Source organism: Rattus norvegicus, chromosome 7, assembly GCF_036323735.1.
Source record: "Rattus norvegicus strain BN/NHsdMcwi chromosome 7, GRCr8, whole genome shotgun sequence".
Lineage (NCBI taxonomy): Eukaryota > Metazoa > Chordata > Mammalia > Rodentia > Muridae > Rattus > Rattus norvegicus.
The window spans coordinates 38,595,914-38,617,293 of NC_086025.1; the positions used below are offsets into that span (position 1 = coordinate 38,595,914).

A 21,380-nucleotide genomic window follows, 5' to 3' on the forward strand; every position below is an offset into this window, starting at 1 on the left:
AAGGTATAGATTCTAGACTGTAGTTTGAAGGAAAGAAATAGGGCAAATAAATTCCATGCCACTAGACACTTTAAAATACTAGATTTAGCAGCAGTCACATTAGCTTAGATAATGGGAGAATTTTTCTTCATTGAAAATGCTCTCTGTCGCTTAAGAACTTACTGAGGCAGCCTGCCATCTAGCTTTTTCACAGAAAAACAGGCTTGCAGACTGCAGATGAGAGAGTCTGGAGCAGAGACAGTTTTAACTTAGCCATTCCTAATTTATCTCAAGCGTTTTCAATTCATCTTCACTGCTCTGTGCACACAGGAACAGCAGATTGCCATCCCTGGGGAACAAAACGCAACCGGGGATCTAGAGAGCTGTCACATTCCAAGAAATATTTAAATTGTGCTGGTTTTCTTCTGGAGAGCTGAGCCCAGGGAATGAAAACTCTCCATCCAGTCGTAGCTTTGCGGGCAATAGATCAGAGGATATTGCCAGGCTCCTAATGGATTATTGTTATCGGGCAGGTTTTCTCTGAAGGTACGTAGTTATTTTCTCAATTCATTACCCTCTCCTATTTATCAAGTAATAAGCTAATGAGCTGGGAATCCAAACCTGCGAATAGAGAAAGATGTTAAGGAGTCAGTATTGACTGGGTAGTGGCACTTTATTGCTGCATGTTTGTATGGGAAATAATAGGATTCCTTTACTGAAGACGAGAATGTAGACTTTAAATTGCTGTGTCAGCACAAAACAAGCAAAACCAAAACAAAACCGTGCTGCAGGCTGCATTATAATAAGTTCATATTAATTCTCCGGAGGATTTTCCTTTTGTAGCTGCAGCCAATAATGAGGGGGAAATACATACTTTGAAAACTTGCTCAAGCCTGTGTATTTTGGAACAGTCATTTTTTCTCTGTCTTAGCAAATACTTTCCATCATATGCTGTTTTTCATGGCTCTTTATGCAGATATATGAATTTTGGATTTTTTTTAATTTAGACAAACTCTAGTAGAAGTATTTCTGAGAACATGGTAAAGGAACACTTTGTGTTGTTGATCAATATTTGTGTGTTTCGGGGAAATTTATTAAGATTTTCTACTATGCTGTTATCCAAATATATTGTAAAAATTATGTAAGTTTTTAGTATATAAGAATGTTCAGGCTGCCCCTTAAGTGGGAAAGGCATCTAGTAAAGTAAAATATTAAAAGCTGACAAAGTTCTGAACAATAGCTGAGTTATTGAAAAGGGAGGGCACAGCTTTGACTTACGTGAAGTGAAGCTTATTTTATGATGATCTATTGCAAAAGGAAAGATGACTTCTCTCAGTCTGTTTATTGAAAGTTAAGGTTGTATATGTAGGTGGGGTCAGAACAATCATCAGAGACTTTAGAAGGCAAGAGGACATTTTTTTTTTTGAAACTGCCGTGTTAGGAGTGTTCGATGCATTCTAACATCTCTTGACGGTGTCAATGTGCTCAGTGAAAGCCACAGTGCTGCTGGTACTTTTCCATGATGAAAAATGACTATGAACCTCAATGTAATTGCAGGTTTATGTACTCTGAGGTATAGGATTCCAGCTGCTCTATTTGGACTGGAACACGGAATTTACGTACACATCCTGGGTTAGTCATGGACTCAGAAGAGGAAGTGGTAGCTGGGCTTTGCAAGAGGAGTTAGTAACATTGGAGAAAGTATTAAAGTATTAGAAAAATGAGACAGAGAGAGAGAGAGAGAGACAGACAGACAGACAGACAGAGACAGAGGGAGAGAGGGAGGGGGAAGAAGAGGGAGAGAGAGAGAGAGAGGGAGAGAGGGAGGGAGAGAGGGAGGGAGAGAGGGAGAGAGGAGTCAGAAAGACAGTGACTTTCAGAGAAGCCCCCTTATGCTCACAGGGACTCAAAGGGGGGAAAATATCAAAAAGTATAATGAGAAAAGAAGCCCCAAACTCCACTTTTAGGTACTTTCTTCCCCAAACCTCTAGTGGAAATGAAGAACAGGAGTTAAAATTGAGGTTCGCCCATGCATACCTCCACTTGGCATGCTGTTCTCTTTTGTGGAACCTCTTACTCCGCTCGCTTGCAGTCTTGCTTTTTTTTCACCAATGATGGAAATCTCCACTTTAAATCTACGAAAGAACATTTTTTAAAGTGCCCAATTGCTTCCGTAACTCAGAGTTTTCCAAGCCAACTGCTTATGAATGTTACAGTACAATGTGTGCCCATTTTATCTTAACCAATGACTCTCCTAAATTTTTCAACTTCTGTCATAACGAGCATTTGGAGAGTTATTTAAGTAGCACATTTTATTTGTTGGAAAGTACCAATATATAATAAAGGTCATTTTGTCAACATTGAGCACTGGGAAGATATAATAGTAGCTAAACAATGTTATTAATTCACTTTAGAACATTATATGGATCAAACACATTTGAAAACAAAACAAAAATTAAAATTAATATTCTTATCACCCTGACCTCATGTTCACCTTTCTTACTACAAGCATGCCAGCACCTTCTGCCTCCCACAAGATGCATTTACTTACACAGATATTTAAATTGGCTCAACTTCTTGTTCTAGCACTAAAAGTTATTTTGTTTCATCTTATGGTGAGTTCATTGCAAGATATATGACTGTAATTTCATTTTATTATTTGCTACTAAATAATGTTTATTGAGTACTTGTGATGGGTTTGCTGCTTCCGAGCAACATGTAGTAGGAAAACATGTAATAATATTCTGTCCTAAATCAAAAGGTTTATTAATATTTCACAGCCTCTAATTGGATCAAAGAAAAGGGAATATTAAACTGTCTATTTGGTGATCTTTTATGTACATATAATGTATAGAATGTCTAATATTTTGTCAGTGACTTGCATTCATCTTTCTGGTGGACATGTGCAGATGATCTGGTCCATTTCACCTCCTCTTCTAACTTTACCCTGTAATGTGAAAGGAACATGAGGAACGGAAGATTGGGTTGAGGATAAAACTAATATCATCAGATATAGTAAGGAAGTTTGTCTAAGTTCCTTGATCTCTATATTCCTCTGGTCTCAGTGAGGTATATGCAATAATGATATTTAGCTTTAAGAATTAGTTTGTGGAGTTCACATATTCAAGTATCAAAAAAACTTCTATCATAATCTATACCTGATGAATGGTACCCATCTCCAAGGCAATTTTTTCACAGCCTTTTAAGTAAGGGACATTTACGATCTCACGGAAGTTACTTTGACTTTCCCCTTTGTCAATAATACGTGTGTGTTGGTTTGTGTTTGTACTAGTATAACTATCTTATGTAAGAAATTAAATATTAACAGTGGTTTGTCTATTGGTATTACAGGACTTACAGATGTGCCAAAATATAGCACATGCCAATATAAAATTAGAAATTGTTTAGTTTAGAAACTAGCAGGCACTTTCTATATGAGTATCAAACAGCTAAATTATCAGTTGTAACTTATCAAGGAAAGCAGCCATAACTGTGTCTCATTTCTCTTGTACCTCCTCCCAAAGGACATAACAACAGAGGACAAGATGATAAATCCTCTTGCTCATTAGATTTTTCTCTTGTAACCATTTTATTTGTATTCTCTTTTGCAAGTAGCTCTACTCCGGAGATGTCCTCACATTCTGACTTAGAGCAATTGAAGGATGCAAAACCTCCCCTCAGGGAACAAATACATGAAATAAATACAAGTAAATTAAATAAGAGTGTTCACATCAAAAATATCAAGTAGTAATTATAGATTCCCCTCATTCTACACTTCTGAATTTCTCCACACCTTCACCCCAATCTGGATAGAGCACCTTTCTGTCCTTTATTAGAAAACAGGCTTCTAACTGATAATTCAAAAAACAATAAATATACAATAGGATAAAACAGAACTAACACATCAGAAATCAGAGAACCACCTGCACACATTCAGAAATCTCATAGAAACACTAGACTAGAAGCCATAATTTTTAATCAGAGGACCTTATATGAATGAATGTAAGTCAAATATATGCTTCCCCAGTCTCTGTGAGTACATATCAGATTTTATCTATTGATCTTCCATTGGTGTCTTCCCTTCCCTCTGGCTCTTGGACTCTTTCTGCCTCCTCTACCATAAGATGTCCTGGGCCCTGAAGGAAGAAATGTAATAGACACATTCCATTTAAAATTGAGTGTTTCAAGATCACAAACTCTTTTTATAATGTCTAGGTATGGGTCTCTCTGTTTGCTCTCCTGTTTTAGTTGGAAGTTTCTCTGTTGATAGCTGTGCAAGTTACTAAACAATGAGTATAGCAGAATGTGATTACATGTCATTTTCTTGCTACTTATTTGTTTGTTTATTCTTATAGTAGTAGTGTTTGGTTTTAGATTTCTGGGCTATCTATTCAGGAGTTGTCGGTCACCCAAGTAATGCTGAGTATGGGGTACATCTAATGAAGTAGGCCTAATCAAATCGTACATTGGTTGGTTACTCCCATAAATATGGTGCCATCATTGCTTTAGCATATCTTTCAGGGAGGACACCACTAAAAATCAAAGGATTTTTCTCTGTTTTGGCATTTGTGGGTTTTTTTTTTGGTAGTATACAGTAATTCTTCATGCACTAAATACAGTAGGACATAAGGGTAAAAATGCTCTATGTAAGAAACGTCAGATTTCTCCATCTTCACTGGGTTCAGTGGTCACGTCTCTAACAGTGGAGCATTGCTGTCAGATTAGCCTCGCTGGAGAACATCCTAAAGTCTCACCAGCATCCTGGGTTAATTGAGGAATTCCTTGATACCCCTTTATTATTGATAGTTTTACTTGATGACAAGAGACATTTTTCTGAGTTTCCGTCTCCTACATTATTTGAATATATTTAGATTACTTCAATGTATGTGTATATTTTAGCAAGTTTCTACTATATTGTTTCCATACTACTCCTTAAATAACCCTTAAATTTAAGAGTCTTTCATTCCTCTTCACTTAATCCTCCTATTCTAGACACTCCCATATCCATTCATAACGTCTATTTTCCCTTCCTAGCATGATCTGTCTGTTCACTCTCATCCTTTATTCTATAATTAACCTCTGTGTTTCTATGAAGTATAGCTTGGTTATAATTGCCTTAAGAGCTAATATCCACACATAAGGGCATACCATATTTGTCTTTCTGGATCTGAAATCCTTCACTCAGAGCGACTACTTCCTGTGCTATCCATTCACTGGCAAGTGCCATTATATCAATTTGCTTTATCAGCTGAGTAATGTGCCATTTTGTACTGCTGGCTGTTTTTTTTTTTTTCATTGTTGTTTGTTTGGTTGCTTTTGCTTGTTTTTTAACCCATTCATTTGTTGAGTGACTTCTAGATCATTTCCAAATTTTATTTATTATGAATAGCACTGCAGGGAACATGGTTAAGGAAATAGCTCTATTGTAGGATGATATGAAGTTTGTGTATGTGCCCAAGAGTGGTATAGCTGCATCTTGAGGTTCATTGATACCAACATTCCTGAGGAAGTTCATTGATACCAATATTCCTGAGGAAGTTCATTGATACCAACATTCCTGAGAAAATTCCATGCAACTTTCCATAGTATCTCAATGAATTTGTAGTTCCACCCCCAATTTTAGTTTGGGGTTTTTTGTTGTTTGTTTGTTTGTTTTTTAATCTTAGCCACTCTGAAGAATGTAAGGTGAAGTGGCAAAGTAATATTGATTTGCATTTTTCTGATGGTGAATTTTGTTGAACATATCCTTCATTATTTCACATTTGAATTTCATCCTTAGAGAATTTGTTGTTTATATCTCAATCCCATTTTAAAATTGGGATTTTTGGATATCTAGATATTTTAACTATATATTTTGGATATTAATTATCTATTAGATGTGTAATGGTTAGAAATCTTTTCCTATTCTGCAGACTGCTGTTTTGTCCAAATGACAGTCTCCCATACTGTGAATCAAGTTCTCAGTTTCATTTGTTTTAATAAGAGTAGCATTTTCAAGTGTAAAGGTTGAGGTAGATGCTGGTCATGACTATGACTTTAACTCTTCACAAAACAATATCCAGGGTAGATTTGCCTTCACTTGGGTCTCAGAGCTACGGAAAACATGTGTGTCTGATTTTCTCAAGTATCTTAGATACTCAGCATACATAGAAAATTTACTTAATATCCTGTTATGTAAGGATGTAAAATAGGAGACTGCCTGCTATTGAAATTGTGTAGCCCAAGCAACAGATAATTACTTGGAAGCATAAGAATCAAGAAGTTTATACTATATTCTAACTCTTCTGAAGCTTGGACATACTGGCAATATTGTTTCATTCTAGTATTCAGATCTTTTATGTTCCCATTGCCAGTACTAACTTTATCTGAAAATGCCTCCAGGTTCATTCATCACAAAACAATATACACATGTGACCTCACTCCTCTAAAAATCCTTGAAATTTGTGCATTATTTCTTCCTGATTCTCAAATTTAAAAATTTCCATTAGGTTTTTTTTTTTTTTTTTTTTTTGGTTCTTTTTTTCGGAGCTGGGGACCGAACCCAGGGCCTTGCGCTTCCTAGGTAAGCGCTCTACTCCATTAGTTTTTTATTTTATTTATTTACTATCCAACTGTTGCTGTCTCAGTCCCCCTCCCACAGTTGTTCATCCTATTTTTCCTCTCCCCTATCTTCAAGAGGATTCTCCCACCCCACAGACTTCCACTATCCCTGAGGCTTCACTTCTCTCCAGGTCAGACCTGGAAGTCCTCTGCTTTATATGTACCCTGGGCCTCCAACCAGCCCTTGTATGCTGCATGGTTGGTGGTTCAGTGTCTGGGAGATTCCCGGTATCCAGGTTATTTGAGACTGCTGGTCTTCTCATGGGGTGTCCCTCTCCTTCATTTTCTTCAATCCTTCAACTACTTCAATCAAAGGAGTCTCAGACTTCAGTCCAATTGTTGAGTGCTAGTATTTGTATCTGTCACACTCAGCTGCTGGAAGGGCCTCTCAGAGGATAGTCATGCTAGGCTCCTGTCTCTAAGCACAACATGGCATCAGTAATAGTGTAAGGCCTTGGATATTCACCTTGAGATAGATGCCAATTTGGGCCAATCACTGAACCTCTTTTCCCTCAGTCTCTTCTTCATTTTTGTCTCTGCATTTTTTTTTTTAGAGAGGAGCAATTATGGGTCAGAAATTTTGTCTGTCTGTTGGTTACATGTCCCTCCACTGGAGGCCCTATCTACTGGAGGTGGACTTTTTGAACTTCCTTTCCCCACTCTTGGGTATTTCCTCTAAGATCACACCCATTTAGTCCTGAGAATCTTTCACCTCCAAGGTTTTTGGTGCTCTCTAGAGGGTTACTCACCTCCCACCCTCCAAGACTTCAGATTTCCCTTCTTCATTCTTCTGCCCCTCCGGGTTTTTCTCCTGTGCTGACTTTCATACATGATCCTGTTTGCCCTTTCCCCTCCCTTATCCCACCCAGGTTCTTACTGATCTCTGCCTTCCATGAATATTTTCTTATGCCTTCTAAGTGGGATTGAAGGTGGTTCTGCTTGTTAAACTTCTTAAGATCTGTGAATTGTATAATGAGCATTCTTTCCTTTTTGCTAATATCCACTTATTGGTGAGTATATACGATACATGTCCTTCTGGGCCTGGGTTACCTCATACAGGATGATATCTTCTAGCTCCATCCATTTGTCTACAGAATTAATGATGTACTTAACTAAATAGTACTCCATTGTTTAAAGGAACCACATTTTCTGTATCTAGTCTTTGGTTGAAGGACATCTGGGTAGTTTTCAGCTTTAGGTTATTACAAATAAGGCTGCCATGAACATCATAGACAACATGTCCCTGTAGTATGGTAGGGCATCTTTTGGGTATATGCCCAGGAGTGGTATAGCTGGATCTTCAGGTAGAGCCATATCCAATGTTCTGAGGAACTGCCAAATTGAGCTCCAGAGTGGTTGTACAAGTTTGCACTCCCACCATCAATGGAGGAGTGTTCCTCTCTCTCCACATCCTCCACAGCATGTGCTGTCACTTGAGTTTTTGATGTTAGCCATTCTCTTTGTGGAATCTCAGGATCATTTTCATTTGCACTTCCCTGATGAATACTTTGAACTTTGAACATTTCTTTAAGTGCCTCTTGGTCATTTGAGATTCTGCTTTTTAAATTCTCTCTTTAACTCTGTACCCCATTTTAACTGAGTTATTTGGATTTGGGGATGTTAGCTTCTTGAGTTCTTCATATATATTGGATATTAGCCTTCTCTGGGATATGGGGTTAGAAAAGATTTTTTCCCCTTTCTGTAGGTTGCCAATATGTCCTATTGACTGTGTCTTTTTCCTCACAGAAGCTTTCCAGTTTCATGAGGTCCCATTTACCAATTGTTGACCTTAGTGCCTGAGACATTGGAGTTCTATTTAGGAAATTTTTCCTTGGGGTTGGAGATTTAGCTCAATGGTAGAGTGCTTGCTTATGATCGCAAGGCCCTGGGTTCAGTCCTCTGCTCCAGAAAAAAAAAAGACAAAATAACAAACAAACAAACAAAAAAGACAAAATAAGGGAAAAATTTCTCTATAGCAATGAGTAAGAGGCTCTTTCCCACTTTCTCTTCTAATCGATTCAAAGTATGTGGTTTTATGTTGAAGCCCTTGATCCATGTGGACTCAAGGCTTATGAAAGGAGATAAGTATAGATCTATTTTCATTTTTCGGCATACAGGCTGCAAGTTAGACCAGCACCATTTATTGAAGATGCTTTCTTTTGTTCCATTGTATGTTTTTTTACTTCTTTGTCAAAAGTGAAGTATCCATAAGTGTGTGAGTTTAGTTCTGGTTCTTCTATTTCATTCCATTGTTCAGCCTGTCTGCTCAGTACCAATGTCATGCTGTTTTTCTCACTTTAACTCTGTAATATAGCTTGAGGTCAAGGTTGGTGATTCCCCAGGAAGTTCTTCTATTGCTGAGAATATTTTTCTATCCTGTATCTTTTTTGATTTTTTGGTTTTTTTTTCTATATGAAATTGAGAATTGCTCTTTCTCTGTGTGTGAACAATTGTGCTAGAATTTTGATGGGGATTCTGTTGAACCTATAGAGTACTTTTGGTAAAATGGCAAATTTTACTATGTTAATTCTACCAATCCATGAGCGTGAGCATATTTGTGTCTTCTGGGTTCTTTTTCAATTTCTTTCTTCAGAGACTTGAAATTCTTGTCATACAGATCTTTCTGTTGTGTGGTTAGTGTTATGGTATTTTATATTACTCATGATTATTGGGAAGGGTGTTGTTTTCCTATTTTCTTTCTCAGCCTGTTTATCATTTGTTTAAAGAAGGCTACTGATTTGTTTGAGTTTAATTTATATCTAGACAATTTGCTGAAGTTGTTTATCATCTGTAAAAGTTCTCTGATCAATTTGGGGGGGTTGTTTATGTATAATATATCACCCACAAATAGTCAAACCATGACTTCTTCTGTCTCAATTTGTATCCCGTTGATCTCCTTTTGTTGTCTTTTTGCTATAGCTAGAATTTCTATTACCAAATTGAATAGATAGGGAGAGATGGAAAGTCTTATCTGGCCCCTGATTTTAGTGGAATTACTTCAAGATTTTCTATATTTATTATGTTATTAGCTGTCTGTTTGCTGTATGTTGCCTTTCTTATGCTTAGGAATGAGCCTTAAATTCCTGATTTCTCCAATACTTTTAACACAAAGGGGTGTTGCATTTTGTCAAATGCTTTTTCAGCATCTAATGAAATGATCATGTGATTTTTTTCTTTGAATTTTTTTATATAGTATATTATGCTAATGGTTTCTCACCTATTGAGCCATCCTTGCATTCCTGAGCTGAAACCTAACTGATGAGGGCAATGAGGGTTTTAATGAGTTCATGGATTCTGTCTGTGAGAGTTTTATTGAGTATTTTTGCATTGATATTCATAAGAGACATTGGTCTGAAGTTTTCTTTCCTTGTTGTCTTTGTGTGTTTTAAGTATTAGAGTAACTATAGCTTCATAGAATGAATTAGTGTTCCTTCTGTTTCTATTTTATGGAGTATTTTAAGGAATGTAGGTATTACATTTCTTTGAAGGTCTGATAGAATTTTGCACTAAAACCATCTGGTCCTGGGCTTTTTTTTCCCCACTGGGAGGATTTTAATGACTGCTTCTATTTCCTTAGGGGTTATGGGAGTCTTTAGAGAGTTTACCTATTCTTGATTTAATTTTGGTACATGATATTCTTTTATATAGTTCACCTGTACTTTTTTTTCATCTTTATTGACTTGGGTATTTCTTATTTACATTTTAATTGTTATTCTTTTCCCCAGTTTCCAGGCTAACATCCCCCTAACCCCTATTTGGTTCATGACTTCTCTTAGTCTATGTCTCTATTTAATTTCTGTTTCCATGATCTGTCCATTGATGAGAGTGGGGTGTTGAAATCTCCCACTATTATTGTGTGAGGTGCAATGTGTGCTTTGAGCTTTAGTGAGGTTTCTTTTATGTATGTAGGTGCCCTTGTATTTGGAGCATAGATATTTAGGATTGAGAGTTCATCTTGGTGGATTTTTCCTTTGATGAATGTGAAGTGTCCTTCCTTATCTTTTTTGATGACTTTTGGTTGAAAATCGATTTTATTCAATATTAGAATGGCTACTACAGCTTGCTTCTTCCGACCATTTGCTTGGAAAGTTGTTTTATAGCCTTTCATGCTGAGGTAGTGTCTGTCTTTGTCTCTGAGGTGTGTTTCCTGTAGGCAGAATTCAGGATCCTCATCATGTATCCAATTTTTAATCTATGTCTTTTTGGGGGGGGGATTGAGTCCATTGATGTTGAGAGATATTAAGGAATAGTGATTGTTGCTTCCTGTTATATTGGTATTTGGATCTGAGATTATGTTTGTGTGCTTTTCTTCTCTTTGTTTTGTTGCCAAGACATTAGTTTCTTGCTTTCTAGGGTGTAACTTGCCTCCTTATGTTGGGCTTTACCATTTATTATCATTTGTAGGGCGGGATTAGTAGAAAGATATTGTGTAAATTTGGTTTTGTCATGGAATATCTTGGTTTCTCCATCTATATTAATTGAGAGTTTTGCTGGATACAGTAACCTAAGCTGGCATTTTTGTTTTCTTAGGGTCTGTATGACATCTGTCCAGGATCGTCTGGCTTTCATAGTCTCTGGTGAGAAGTCTGGTATAATTCTGATAGGTTTGCCTTTATATGTTACTTGATCTTCTCTTACTTATTTTCCTTTCTTTTTTTTTTTTTTTTTTTTTTTGAGCTGGGGATCGAACCCAGGGCCTTGCACTTGCTAGGCAAGCGCTCTACCGCTGACCTAAATTCCCAACCCCTTCTCTTACTTCTTTTAATATTCTTTCTTTGTTTTGTGCATTTGGTGTTTTGACTATTATTTGATGGGAGGAGTTTCTTTTCTGGCCCAGTCTATTTGGAATTCTGTAGGCTTCTTGTATGTTTATGGGCATCTCTTTCTTTAGGTTAGGGAAGTTTTCTTCTATGATTTTGTTGAAGATATTTACTGGTCCTTTGAGCTGGGAGTCTTCACTCTCTTCTATAACTATTATCCTTAGGTTTGATCTTCTTATTGAGTCCTGGATTTCCTGTATGTTTTGGACCAGTAGCTTTTTCCGTTTTACATTATTTTTGACAGTTGTGTCGATGATTTCTGTGGAATCTTCTGTTCCTGAGATTCTGTCTTTTATCTCTTGTATTCTGTTAGTGATGCTTGTATCTAAGGCTTCTTGTCTCTTCCTTTAATTTTCTATATCCAGGGTTGTCTCCCTTTGTGCTTTATTTATTGCTTCTATTTCCATTTTTAATTCCTTCACCTGTTTGATTGTGTTTTCCTGTAATTCTTTCAGGGATTTTTGTGATTCCTCTCTATAGACTTCTACTTGTTTATTTATGTTTTCCTGCATTTCTCTAAGGGAGTTCTTTATGTCTTTCTTGAAGTCCTCCAGCATCATGATCAGATGTGATTTAAAATCAAGATCTTGCTTTTCTGGTGTGTTTGGATATTCAGTGTTTGCTTTGGTGGGAGAATTGGGCTCTGATGATGCCATATAGTCTTTGTTTCTGTTGCTTGTGTTCCTGCGCTTGCCTCTTGCCATCAGTTTGTCTCTGGTTTTACATTGTTCTGCTATTTCTGACAGTGGCTAGACCGTCCTATAGGCCTGTGTGTCAGGAGTTCCTTAGATATGTTTTACTCTTTTCTTTCAGCAAGTTATGGGAACAGAGTGTTCTGTTTTCAGGCGTGTATTCTTTCTTGTCTATTGGTCTTCAGCTGTTCCTGTGGGCCTGTGTCCTGAGTCCACCAGGCAGGTCACTTGGAACAAAAAAGTTGGTCTTACCTCTGGTCCTGCAGCTGAAGTTGCTCCTGAGGAGCTGCTTTTGAGCTCTCCCTGCGGGCGGCAACCAGAAGGGCCTGCCCTGCCTATTCCTGGGCCCCTGTGCACCAGGTCCCAGATGGTGCTAGGTGTTTTCCTCTGGAGTCAGAAATGTGGGCAGAGTGTAGTGTTTTGGCTTCCCAGGTGTATCTGCCACTCTGAAGGTTTAGCTCTCCCTCCCACAGGATTTGGGTGCAGGGAGCTGTTGACCATGTCCCTTCAGTCACCTGTAATTTATATAACTTCGGGACATGGTAAGTGTCAAGAAAATCATCCATTTCATCTAAATTTTCCAGTTTTGTTGAATATAGGTTTCTGTAGCAGGATCTGATACTCTGTTTTGTTTTGTTTTATTTCCTCAGTTTCAGCTGTTATGTCTCCCTTCTCATTTCTGATTTTGTTAATTTGGATACTTCCACTGTGACCCTTAGTAAGTTTGGCTAAGGGTTTATTCATCTTTTTGATTTTCTCAAAAAACAGCATTTGTGTGGGAGTTTTCTCCTTCTCTGAGGAGAAAGGAAGAGGGAGATAGGAAGAGGCAGGGATTGGGAAGAGAAGAGGGAGAAAAGTTTGGTCAGGATGCAATGTAAACTAATTACTGAAAAAAGTTACAGAAAGAAAATGACAACAGTTTGAAAGCCCTAGATTGGATAGGCTATATACTTGGGGAAAACCAAGTATTATTATTCTGCTAAAGGAACATACAAATAAAATGAATTCTAATAACACTGTGCCATACTGTGTTCAGTGCCTCACTTAATCATCATCAGAGAAACTTCTTCCAGTGGATTGGACTATGTGCAAGGGTGAGAGATTTTGGAATACACAGTTCTAAATGGGATGTCTGCATCAAATTCCTTCCCTCAGGGTTTGGGGAACTTTGTGCAAAAGGAGGTAGAGCAGTTTCTCCATACAAATTAGAACTGATGAACATAAGAAATACCAGACTCTGTGTCAGCATGTCCTGAGACTGAATAGGTTCAAGCCAAACAGTTTCAGTGCTGAGAGGGAAAACTGGACCAAGATGCTATCTCCAACTGACATCTGTAACTTAGTTTTACATAATGGAGTCTCATTGTGTATATTAACCACATTTAATGATAGTCCCAATGTCAAGCTGTAGATGGACAATAGTATTGTTGTAGACCTTTGTCTTCTATTGCTTTGTTTGAGCATTTATTTTGTCTCATTAGTCTTTGTTTATATATTATGGTTTCTGATTTTGATTTCATTTTTGTGTGCTTTGTTTGCCTGTATATGTTTCTTGCACCTTTTCTTTTAAAAAAATCTGTATTTCCCCCCCCCAAAAAAAGATGGTTGTTAATATCATACTCTTATTTCAATTTAGTTCTTTAGTTTGTTTCAATATCTATGAACATCGGTTTGTAGATAAATAGCCATATAGAGTGATGTTAAATTAATAATGATAGGTTGCAGAATGTTTTTCTTTCTTTTTTTTAAAGATTTATTCATTTATTATATATAAGTACACTGTAGCTGTCTTCAGGTACACCAGAAGAGGGCATCAGATCTCTTTACAGATGATTGTGAGCTACCATGTGGTTGCTAGGAATTGAACTCAGGACTCTGGAAGAGCAATCGGGGTCTTAACCACTGAGCCATCTCTCCAGCCCTTGTAGAATGTTTTTCTAAAGTGCTGTTCCAGCAAGTACTTAAATGCTCATGGTTATCATGGTTAATCACATGGTCAGTTTGAGGTGTGCCCTAGGCTTTTATTGTTTTAACTTATTGGCTGCTTTCCAATAGGGTCTGGAGTCTCATAAAATTATTCCCTCTGTTTCTGCCAATTCCAGGTAGATGCTCAGATAGCTTAGCTCAACATCTGTGATACAAACAGAATTTTGAACCAGATTAACCTGGTCACCTATACCTCAAGGTAAATTTTCCTTCAGTAAACCTTTCTTGTTGTTGATGAATTTTGTTTTCGAGGCATGCTTTGCAGGCAAGCGAGGTGTTCACAAATAATGAAAGTTCAAGGAAATACGGTACATACATAGCAGAACGCTGTTCATTTTTTCAAAGAAATTAAATCATTTAAAAATAAAGTGAATAAATCCTATAAGATGTGAAATAACTCTACCAACTCTTCATAGGAAAACAGATTTTTGGGTCTATCAGTTTGTGAATAAGAGCAAATAAATTGCTAAGAAGATACAAAAGCTTTTTTATCAGGCATGTCTTCATCAGTGGTTAATACCAGTGAGTTTTTACTTACTGTGTGTGGATAGATAGTAAATGTTACGGGATGAATTCTATTTGCTTAGATACAAATATGAAAACCCACAGATTTGGAGGTAAGATCTTTAAAGAAACAATTACAAAGTAGGTTCTTCTCAAGTAGGACTAGTGTCTTTACTATCAGAAGGTGCTAAAGCGACAAACACACTGATAAAATTAATTGAAAAACCCTGCTTAGAAAGGAAGAATCTCGGAACCAGGGAAAGAGGCTTCAGGAAAACAGCACTAAAGATTCTGTGAAGTTGGTCTGTATTCTAAAACTATGACAATTCAGTCTGTTTCAGTTATGAATCTCAACTGAGGAATTTAGAAATGTGTCTTTGATTGAGGCCCTTAAAACATGACCAAAGGATAGTCTTCAATGTACATTTAACATTGTATTACTACTACTACTACTACTACTACTACTACTATTATTATTATTAATTATCATTTATTTTTATTATTTTGCAAAAGCCAACACTGCTTTTAATCTTGAATAAAACTTCAATCTCTTTCTTCCGACAAAAATTATTACATTTCACAGCTAAGTTTCAATTACCTTATGACATAGTCTCATTCCATTTTAAAAGGACAATGATATGTTTCAGTGTTAAAATGACTTTTGATGTTATACAGAAATTCAAAAGAGCTTGCGTCTCTCCAACACACCCCAAAAGAGTAAAAATTAAAAGATCACTTTTTTCCTTATGAGAATCTGAATCAGCAGATTTTCATGGTAATAATTGCTTTCATCAATTCATAGAGCAAGGAATTGAGGCAACAAGAGATTAAACAGTGGCCTATCATTCTATATAAGGGAGCTAGGAGTTAGATCTTGTGTTTTATATTTAATCAATGCACTATAAGAGCATCAAAGCTGTGGCAAGATTATTTTAATTACATTAATGACAACAGTGAAAATTGTGCTGAAATGTATTGAGATATAGTTTAGTGAGAAGGTGAAAAATTGTTTATCTTCATTTCAATATTTTATAGTAACATATGATACATGACAGTATTGTAGTTAATAATATCACTGTTTCTTTCTACTACACTACATAAAAGTTTAAGGGATCTTTCCTCAGAATGTTATATAGAGAATGTATATACATATAAAATTAGTTTGATTAGACAATAGTTAATGAACAAAACGCTACGAACGTGGAATCTCAGAAGTACTGACCTTAGTTTTTGTATAAACATTACTACTTTAATAATTTTTCTAACTGGAGAAATGATTTATAAACTATGTAATGTTAAAATGCTGTTTTAGTTTTGCTCATTTAAACACAATTAAAATGGAATAGAAGAATAATTTTTGGAGGGACACTTTTGAATAGAAACTGCCAGGTTTCCAGTCTTATTTATATTTCATAAGCACGTGCTATTGCATGAATACTTGGGTTCTTCTCTTTAAGTTCCACATGGACCTGAGGTCCTTCCGTTGTTTTTATGAAATTTTGTTAGATTTTCTAGCTGAATTTAAATATAGTGGTGTCCATGATGGGAAAGTAGGTCAGCACCTCCCTGTGAGGTAAACAAAGTTGACCTGTATCATTCATTGTTCTAGCACGTCAATAGAGCCCAGAATACATTTTATATATATAAGCCTAAGAAATGACCAGAAATATGGTCATTCTGGAGAAAGCTCTCAACCATCAACTAACATAAATCAACGCAAACACACATCCTTACTTATTCCATTCAAAATTTACCTCTGATTTCTATTGTGTAATTAAAATACAAGGTATTATCTAAAACCTTAATAAAGTGGTTTAAGGTAAACATTGCTGTTTGGATAATAGTTATGATAGGCTTTGTTATTTCAGACCCTAAGATATTTCTCAATGCGGTCCTGCATTCCAAAGCCTATTTCCTTAGCCATTTTCGTTTCAACAGTTGAGCCTTATATGGTTCAGAAATCATTGTCAATGCTATTTTAGGTTATGTATTTCTGGTTTTTTTTAATTTTTTAATAATTTCTTTATTGGGTAGTTTATGTATTTACATTTCAAGTGTTATTACCTTTCCTGGTTCCCCATTCTCCAAACCTCCCTCCCACTGCTTCTATGAGGATACTCCCCTCTCACCCACCCACTCCTACCTTAACACCCTGGCATCCCCCTGTACTAGGGGAAAGAGCCTTCACAGGACCAAGGACTTCTCCTCCTATTGATGCCAGACAGTGCCATGCTCTGCTACATATGAGGCTGGAGTCATGGGTCCCCCAATGTGTAATTCTCAGTTCGTGGTTTATTCCCTGGGAGCTCTGGGGATCTGATTGGTTGATATCGTTGTTCTTCCTCTGAGGTTGCAAACCCCTTCAGCTTCTTCAGTACTTTCTCTAACTCCTCCATTGTGGTTCCTATGCTCAGTCTGATGGCTGGCTGCAAGCATCTTAATCTGTATGAGTAAGGCTCCAGCAGAGCCTCTCAGGAGACATCCATATTGGGTTCCTGTGTCAGGAAACACTTCTTGGCATCAGCAATCAAGTGACTGGGATTGGTGGCTGCATATGGGATGGATGCACAAGTGGGGAAGTCTCTGGTAGCCTATCCTTCAATCTCTGCTCCATTCATTGTCCCTATATTTCCTCCTGTGAGTATTTTGTTCCCCTTCTAAAAGGACTGATGCATCCAAATTTTGGCATTCCTTCTTTTTGATCTTCATATGGTCTGTGAATTGTACATGCTAATATCCACTTATCAGTGAGTGTATACCCATATGTGTTCTTTTGTGATTGTAGGTTACCTCACTTAGGATGATATTTTCTAGTTCCATTCATTTGCCTAAGAATTTCATGAAGTCATTGCTTTTGATAGGTGAGTAGCTCCATTGTGTAAATGTACCACATTTTCTGTATCCATTCCTTTGTTGAGGGACATCTTGGTTCTTTGAAGCTCCTAGCTATTATAAATAAGGCTGCTATGAACATAGTGGAGCATGTGTCCTTATTATATGTTGGAGCATCTTTTGGGTATATGCCCAGGAGAGGTATAGCTGGGTCCTCAAGTAGCACTATGTCCCATTTTCTGAGGAACCTCTAGACAAATTTCCAGAGTAGTTGGACCAGCCTACAATCCCACCAACAATGGAGGAGTATTCCTATTTCTCCACATCCTTGCCAGTATCTGTTGTCACCTGAGCTTTTGATCTTAGCCATTCTGTCTGGTGTGAGGTGGAATCTCAGGATTGGTTTAGTATTTCTTAAAACAGCTTTATCTCAACATGTAGATAATATGGATATGCATGTCTGTGAGTGGCTAATGTGGTTCTTTCAAGGATGCTCCACAGAAAATTGCAAAAGAAAATCTCTAGTATAAGGGGAAATAATGAGAAGATGGGGAAGCACTCTCAACTCAATACCAAAAGCCTCTTCCAGTGTATAGAATTATATCAGTCACTCTCCTGTGGTCTTTACTGCTCTCCTCTCTTCAGCTCTCTGTACACAGTGTTACTCCTCAAGAATAATTCAAACTATTATATAATTAAGAAGTATTTTCTTTCTACTTACAAGAGTATTTTCATCTCTTTTAGAAAGAAAAGTTCAAATTTAAGATAACCTAAGAGGAATAGAAATCTTAATGAGATAAATGCACGTTATATATAGGAATTATAATTAGCATATTAAATCTTATGGACTATCATTGAGGATGGAGCCAGATGGAAGTTAATAATGAAGGTGAAATCTGGCAAATGGCTATCTATAGAATGTTCAGAATATTTGTACCACCACACATCCTCCATTCATTCTGAGACTGTTGCAGTTGGCATTAATTCAAATAACTCTTCTCTTTTCTATTTTCATGTACCAGCTAACAATCAATTAGAAAATACATAAGCTTTTGTTGAGACATGTGGTAGACATAATTTGTCCATCATTACAGCATGAACTAGTCATTGTCTTCCTTCTGATAATTTGAATAGACTTCAGGTACTGATTCAGCAGAGGCCTGAGGAGAAAGCTTGTGGGTCTATCTCTAACACATCACAACTACAAGAAAATTACAATGGTTAGGTGGGATGTAAAAGGGTACAGTACAGAAATTAGTAAGTCACCATTTCCAAAGCTTACTCAAAGTTGAGTGCCAGTGAAGGTATTGGGTTAATTCTAGGAAGTAATTAATTAATAAAAATATATTATGTAGAGTAGAAATACATAAAAGTTATATACTTGGTGGGCATCTAAATAAACCACATAGACAAAGTTTATGTGCAATTCAGTGCTATTCTGTAGCTCTAATATTTAGCAATTAGCTACCATAACGTGTGATAAAAGATTCTTCTAAAGTTTCCTTTTTGATTCTTTTACTTTTCAAAATACAAAACACATTTCTCAATATGCATGTACATATGTTTGGTAATTAACCTTCCTTTTTTGTTTCTAATAGTGCTGTCTTTCAGTAAGACAAACAAACAAAAGTTGTCAAGTTATTAAGTATTGTTGTAATGCAACCTTAAGGTATTTTCATGGTCGGTAATGCAAGAAACAAGTTAGACTTCAGGAATGAACACAATCAATTTTCCTTCTCTACCATAAGTAGAATTAATTGCATTCCAAACATAAAGAACAAAAAAATACCACTGTCTACAAAACACTATTAGTGCCAAAAGAATTACAGTAGTTCATTGTCTTTTGTTGTGGCTCACTGAAATAATTTCTAACTTGTAAATGTACATGGGTTTTTTGGCCAAATAAAAGACATAGAAAGTGAAAGAAATCATGATACTGTAAATGAATGGAACTTTATAGCTTCAAGTAACATGTATTCGTCTTTGAATCAGTAAACGAGCCATTATTGAATTATATTTAAGCATTGAATTGTGTAAAATAACCATTTATAATTTCATGAATTTAAAATTTTAAGGACATTCATTGTATAACAAAATGTGATATTTAATTACATGTTTTTTTTACAAGTTTGGAAGTCTATGTAATCTGTGTAATCCAATGCATTTCTCAAGGTATTGTTATTGATGTGGTAGCCCAGTACTTTGACAGAAGCTAATTGTGTTTTCTTTTTCATGGTAGCCAGAAATCTGCCAGTCACCTAGTACCATTAAGCAATATTTCATAATCAAAACAGTCCATTGAACATAAAACCTGCGAATTCCAGGAAGTAACACACTAGACTTGTATTGGTTTTTAAATATAATGTTACTTAGAGAGAAACAATTTGTAGTTTCTACTTGAATCTATCAAATATATAAATATATTTAAATATGTCCTATTTTACATTTACTCTTTCTTGGGGTATAATTCATGAACCATAAAATTAATTGTTCTAAGTGTAGAGATCAATGCCTTTAAACATTTTTTCCTTTTGGGAAATGTTACTATAATCTACATTTTGAATAGTTCTATCACTCCAAAAGAAAGAAACTCATGTATATATATGGTTCTCTTTCACTCAAGTTGAATGATCTAAGGACATACACACCCATACCCTCACACGTGTGTGGGTACGTGGGTTTGTGTGTGTGTGTGTTTGTGTGTGTGTGTGTGTGTGTGTGTGTGTGTTGTGTTTTACAAAATGAAAGAGTGAGCCAAAAATATGTCTGGTAGAGGCACAGCATAGTGAGGTGGAAGGGGGTACCTCTGCTTTCCATATTGAGACGTCCCTTTCCCCTGAGCCTTAAGATGGATAGACTTTTTTAGGGCATTGGGAGGGGAGTTTAGGGGGTACAGGCAAAGAAATGAGAGAGAGAGAGAGAGAGAGAGAGAGAGAGAGAGAGAGAGAGAGAGAGAATAGAATAGAGGGAGAGGAGAGGCTAGCCAGGAACACATGGAGAGAGATGGAGGAGGAGGGGGAGGAGGAGGGAGAGGAGGAGGGGGAGGAGGAGGGGGAGGAGGAGGGGGAGGAGGAGGGGGAGGAGGAGGGGGAGGAGGAGGAGGAGGAGGAGGAGGGGAATGGGCAAAGAAGGAACAGAGAGGGCAAGAGAGTAGGAGAGTGAGGAGGGGGCAAACAACCCCTTTTATAGTGAGTCAGGCACATCTAGCCGTTGCCAGCAACTGTGGGGCTGATTCTTCAAAAATGCTAATATACATGTTTGATGGACATTACACGTAAGTGGACTCTTGCTTTATGTCGTCTTTTGCTTTACATTGATTTCATTTCTTGTTTCATGTCCATGATGTGGTAGATTTTCTTCACAGTTCAAAAGCATCATAAATTTTTATTTTTGCTGTTTCAGTTCATGTACCGAACTGAACTTTTACGACGTGAGTTTGGGGTTTTGTTTTAATCTTTAAAAGAAAAAGAGAGTCTTATGTACCTGCTAGATTTTGTCAACTTAGCAGAAACCTAGTCACGCCTGTAAAAGGAAAATCACAACTGAAGAATTGTCTTCACTAGAATAACCTGTGATAAGATCTGAGGGGGTTTTCTTGAGTGCCGATTAGTGCAGTTTATCCTTAGACCCTGCTTCTGTTCTGCATCCAGGATACTGCCCTGACTTTCTTTAATTATGGGTTGCAACTTGCAAAATTCAATAAGGTTTTTCCTCTCCGGTTACTTTTGGCCATTCCATCACAGGAGCAAACAAGCAAACTAGAACAGTACCATTTACTAGAATATGTATATAAAATTGCAGCATGAATACATGCTTGCTAGTCAACTAAACTTCAACTTAATTCAGCCAATGTTGGTATTTCCTAGACTCCCCTTGAAATGCTAAGAATGAAGCCAAATGATTGAATTAAAATTTATTTAAGGAGTTTGTGAAGATAGTAACTATGATATAATATAATCTGATAAAC

The 21,380-nt window shown here is 36.8% G+C and overlaps 1 protein-coding gene across 9 annotated transcripts in view; it reads left to right on the forward strand.

Annotated features, from left to right (window-relative positions):
• The first annotated feature begins 203 nt into the window (after positions 1-203).
• The window catches only part of Mgat4c (MGAT4 family, member C), a 764,987-nt gene continuing 743,810 nt past the window's right edge, over positions 204-21,380 (forward strand). For 4 of the 9 annotated variants that reach the window (XM_039078699.2, XM_063263216.1, XM_017594737.3 and 1 more), the window contains exon 1: positions 204-525. The gene's annotated coding sequence lies outside the window, so the exon portion shown is untranslated. Of the gene's footprint in view, positions 526-14,193; positions 14,277-21,380 lie in introns of all 9 variants that reach the window. The other 5 variants (XM_063263212.1, XM_063263211.1, XM_063263210.1 and 2 more) reach the window with 2 other exon arrangements.